This window comes from Bufo bufo, chromosome 11, assembly GCF_905171765.1.
Source record: "Bufo bufo chromosome 11, aBufBuf1.1, whole genome shotgun sequence".
NCBI lineage: Eukaryota > Metazoa > Chordata > Amphibia > Anura > Bufonidae > Bufo > Bufo bufo.
In genome coordinates, this window is record NC_053399.1 from 96,929,170 (window position 1) to 96,935,184 (window position 6,015).

Consider the following 6,015-nt stretch of genomic DNA (forward strand, 5'->3'; position numbering starts at 1 on the left):
GTGGATTTCTGTAGGTGCCAGCTATAATATACATATATTACAGAATGTATGTACACTGTGACTGCACCAGCAGAATAGTGAGTGCAGCTCTGGAGTATAATTCAGGATGTAACTCAGGATCAGTACAGGATAAGTAATGTATGTACTCAGTGACTGCACCAGCAGAATAGTGAGTGCAGCTCTGGAGGATAATACAGGATATAACTCAGGATCAGTACAGGATAAGTAATGTATGTACACAGTGACTGCACCAGCAGAATAGTGAGTGCAGCTCTGGAGTATAATACAGGATGTAACTCAGGATCAGTACAGGATAAGTAATGTATGTACACAGTGACTGCACCAGCAGAATAGTGAGTGCAGCTCTGCAGTATAATACAGGATGTAACTCAGGATCAGTACAGGATAAGTAATGTATGAACACAGTGACTGCACCAGCAGAATAGTGAGTGCAGCTCTGGGGTAGAATACAGGATGTAACTCAGGATCAGTACAGGATAAGTAATGTATGTACACAGTGACTGCACCAGCAGAATAGTGAGTGCAGCTCTGGGGTATAATACAGGATGTAACTCAGGATCAGTACAGGATAAGTAATGTATGTACACAGTGACTGCACCAGCAGAATAGTGAGTGCAGCTCTGCAGTATAATACAGGATGTAACTCAGGATCAGTACAGGATAAGTAATGTATGAACACAGTGACTGCACCAGCAGAATAGTGAGTGCAGCTCTGGGGTATAATACAGGATGTAACTCAGGATCAGTACAGGATAAGTAATGTATGTACACAGTGAGTTAGCTTTTGTGAAGATATATTTATGTGCGAAGAAGTCCAGGTAATAGTAAAGACTAAGGGGGGATTTATCAAACCGATGTAAAGGAAAACTGGCTTTGTTGCCCATAGCAACCAACCAGAGCTCCTTTGAAAAATGAAAGGTGGAATTTGATTGGTTGCTATGGACAACTAAGCCAGTTTTCCTTTACACCGGTTAGATAAATCCCCCCCTTAGTCCTTACTATTACCTGGACTTCTTCGCACATAAATATATCTTCACAAAAGCTAACTCACCGACTACATACATTACTGATCCTGAGTTACATCCTATATTATACTCCAGAGCTGCACTCACTATTCTGCTGGTGCAGTCACTGTGTACATACATTACTTATCCTGTACTGATCCTGAGTTACATCATTGTAATGGATCTCTTGGCACCCCGACCGGGTACCTCCGTTGATGGATGCTCCTAGTGCTTCCCGAGGTCTCCAAGCACTCAACTTGACACCGTAAGCACTGCTGAACCCACGAACCGCCGCAGCCTGGTTGGGATCTTGCCGTCTTCTACCCACCCTGGACCTACGACAAGGCTTCCAGGTTCCTGTGGGTGAACCTCTCTTCCTTCAGAAAGCAATGCAGGAACAAGCTTTTAAAAGATCTCGGGGATTATAGCCAGGGGAGTATACAGCGTATAGCATTCCCCAGTGTTTTCCCCACACACATGAGACGAGGCTTTATGTTGAGGGTAAAACAGGAACTCTTTAATGGGGCTACATGTCAGCCTTTTATGCAGGTCTTCTAGCAAGGGACACTCCCCTGGGGACCTTGTGAAAGACAGTTTTTACATTAGCCAATCGCATGCATTTGCAGTATGGAAACACTCCCAGCAATTGTACACAACCCCTCCCTCCTCGGCCTGTGATACAATTAACAAACACAATGGGCTAACTTAATCACTCACAGGCAGAAAACACACATTTTTCCCCAAAACACAGAAAATACCCCAAAGCCCCACATATCCCCATAAATTATACATCCTTGGATAGCTCTGATCTGGGCGAACAACATATCCAGAAATCACCCAGATCTGGGCAGGGGTTCCCGAATTCCATGGAAGTCCCATTTGACCGAGCGCAAGCATGGCATTCCTGCCCAAAACAGTTCTACAGATTTAGGCTGTGCGGCCGGTCTAACTTCTCCTTCAAAGTTTTAGTATATGGGCCATAATCCTGGGGCAAAAGGCTGGCAAACAGGCCCCTCCAAGATCCAGTGGTGAGGTTTTTTCCACCACTGTATTATACCCCAGAGCTGCACTCACTATTCTGCTGGTGCAGTCACTGTGTACATACATTACTTATCCTGTACTGATCCTGAGTTACATCCTGTATTATACTCCAGAGCTGCACTCACTATTCTGCTGGTGGAGTCACTGTGTACATACATTACTTATCCTGTACTGATCCTGAGTTACATTTTGTATTATACTCCAGAGCTGCACTCACTATTCTGCTGGTGGAGTCACTGTGTACATACATTACTTATCCTGAGTTACATTCTGTATTATACTCCAGAGCTGCACTCACTATTCTGCTGGTGGAGTCACTGTGTACATACATTACTTATCCTGAGTTACATTCTGTATTATACTCCAGAGCTGCACTCACTATTCTGCTGGTGGAGTCACTGTGTACATACATTACTTATCCTGAGTTACATCCTGTATTATACTCCAGAGCTGCACTCACTATTCTGCTGGTGGAGTCACTGTGTACATACATTACTTATCCTGTACTGATCCTGAGTTACATCCTGTATTATACTCCAGAGCCGCACTCACTATTCTGCTGGTGGAGTCACTGTGTACATACATTACTTATCCTGTACTGATCCTGAGTTACATCCTGTATTATACTCCAGAGCTGCACTCACTATTCTGCTGGTGCAGTCACTGTGCACATACATTACTTATCCTGTACTGATCCTGAGTTACATCCTGTATTATACTCCAGAGCTGCACTCACTATTCTGCTGGTGGAGTCACTGTGTACATACATTACTTATCCTGAGTTACATCTTTTGATAAATGTCCCCCTTAGAACTTTGATCCGGACAATTGGTGATGAATCTATCGGTGCTCGTCTACATTTGCCTATAACATGTGGTAGTAATGGTTCCTCCCCCATCCGGTTCTTCCGATCATCACGGTGGATCCCTGATTACTCGGAGCAAAGTCCTGCTGATAACTGGTCTCATTCTCACGCATGTGGTTGTCGGCTAATCGGCAGCACGGTTATACACCGGCCAGGATACTGTGCGGTGTAACAGGAGAGGAGTACAGTCTACGAGCACTACAGTGCAGTGTGAAATAGTTCTGAGTTAGGCGGTAATTGCAGTCACATTTATAGTAGACGGTAAAACATATGGCGCCTCTACAAGGGCCATCTCCCCGCCAAGAAACATCCTTAGGAATTTGTACTGCCATTTCGCCATAGAAACAAAAACAATTAAAGGGATTTCTGGGCTGAGATATAAACTAGGAGGGCAGGGGGCCCCGGACAGATGTGAGCGGCTGGGGAATCGCACAGCGCAGCTGCAGGCTCAGGCTGGGGACATGTTAACTGCTAGCCGGGGGACACTATACACACCGCGGGGCCTTACATGCAAACCGTCCCCATGGCGGGACTGCGTATTGCTGACCATTACATTACCGTGCATGTCAGGGGCACCAGGGTACAGTATATATTCTGTTACACATCTGATAATCCGGAATCTAATAGTCCGCCACTTCGCGTGTAGTCATTGGTCTTGGCTCTTCAATCTTCTACATTTTCCACGCCCACGGCCTGCACCCCGTAGTCTTCCGTCAATGAGTACACGCCCACGACATCATTAATATTTTGTCAATCTGCATTTTGCCCCCTCATCATTCTCGACTGATAAATATTTAGGGGCTCCAATGTCCTCATAGAACGTACACAACGGAAAGTGGTGAGATCTGAAGATGAGCCCCCTGATTGTAAGGCGCTGAAGAATATGGTGGCACCAGGGGCTTAACTACTGTAACGGATCTCCTGGCACCCCAAATGGGTACCTCCGTTGATGGATGCTCCTAGTGCTTCCCGAGGGCTTCAAGCACTCAACTTGACACCGTAAGCACTGCTGAACCAACGAACCGCCACAGCTTGGTTGGAATCTCGCCGTCTTCTACCCACCCTAGACCTACGACAAGGCTTCCAGGTTCCTGTGGGTGAACCTCTCTTCCTTCAGAAAGCAATGCAGGAACAAGCTCTTAAAAGAGCTCAGGGATTATAGCCGGGGAGTATACAGCGTACAGCATTCCCCAGTGTTTTCCCCACACACATGAGACGAGGCTCTATGTCGAGGGTAAAACAGGAACTCTTTAATGGGGCTACATGTCAGCCTTTTATGCAGGTCTTCTAGCAAGGGACACTCCCCTGGGGACCTTGTGGAAGACTGAGACAGTTTTTACATTAGCCAATCGGATGCATTTGCAGTATAGAAACACTCCCAGCAATTGTACACAACCCCTCCCCCCTCTGCCTGTGATACAATTAACAAACACAATGGGCTAACTTAATCACTCACAAGCAGAAAACACAAATTTTTCCCCAAAGCCCCATATATCCCCATAAATTATACATCCTTGGATAGCTCTGATCTGGGCGAACAACATATCCAGAAATCACCCGGATCCGAGCAGGGGTTCCCGAATTCCATGGAAGTCACATTTGACGGACAGCAAGCATGGCTTTCCTGCCCAAAACAGTTCCACGGATTTAGGCTGTGCGGCCGGTCTGCCTTCTCCTTCAAAGTTTTAGTATATGGGCCATAATCCTGAGGCAAAAGGCTGGCAAACAGGCCCCTTGAAAACCCAGTGGCGAGGTTATTTCCGCCACAACTACCATAGCGGCAGACCATGCGACTGTTATAGGGCCCAGTCTTAGTTGGGATCATCCCCTCATTTACTGGAGGTGAAAACTTGGTCAGGACTCCACCCTCTAAAGGGACAACTTTTAGCAAATGAGGCAGTGGAAAAATGGCCAAAGGGTTTAGGCGGAAGCCCTTCTGTCCTGTGTGGGGGGGGCCTGTTTGATCCTTGCTAAGGGGCCCTTACTTCTCTATGTACACCAATTGGTGGCGCTGTATAGATATATCAGAGTATAGGACGCATTATAGCTGTATATAAGACTGGCACATGAAGGGAATATTGCGTGGCGGTAATGTAGACAGGCCGGACGCACCAGCACCGTTATAAATGTGGGTGATACTGACATCTAGTGGCCGATGTGAAAACTGCACTACAACAGAACAACCCAGAGTTAACCCTTTGTGCTGGCTAAGTCTCGCACCTGCGCAGTTCCGTTTACCCAGCACACAGGGCCGGTGTAGCATCACATTACCCCACCTCGTGAGATTTCCCTACCTCCTGACTTCCTGTAGCATCGGAGATGACGTATGGGGGCGTGCCTTAGGTTTCACCAGCTGCGCATGCGCAAAAGGACAGTATAGGGAAAATCTCACTGCCGATTTTAGCAGCACACCGGGACACTGCGCATGCGTCGGGGAGCCGAGGTAGGGAAATATTACAGCCCAGTGCACAAGCGCGGTTAACTCATGAAAATCCACCCGATATACGCGCCTGCGCAGTGTGGGGGTATGGAAAAATTATGTCCCAGTGCGCAAGCGCCGAGGGTAGTATAAATATCCATTTCAAAAGCGCTTTTAACCCTTTGCAGGAGCTATTCTCATATTGGTTCTTGATTGATTGTTATCTTATATATAAGTTCTATTATATAGGGGGTCTGTCTGTGCAGTATATAGGGGGTCTGTCTGCGCAGTATACGGGGGTCTGTCTGTGCAGTATATAGGGGGTCTGTCTGTGCAGTATATAGGGGGTCTGTCTGAGCAGTATATGGGGGGGTCTGTCTGCGCATTATATGGGGGGGTCTGTCTGCACAGTATATGGGGGGGGTCTGTCTGTGCAGTATATGGGGGGGGTCTGTCTGTGCAGTATATGGGGGGGTCTGTCTGCACAGTATATGGGGGGGGGTCTGTCTGTGCAGTATATAGGGGGGTCTGTCTGTGCAGTATATAGGGGGTCTGACTGCGCAGTATATGGGGGGTCTGTCTGTGCAGTATATAGGGGGTCTGTCTGCGCAGTATATAGGGGGTCTGTCTGTGCAGTATATAGGGGGTCTGTCTGTGCAGTATAT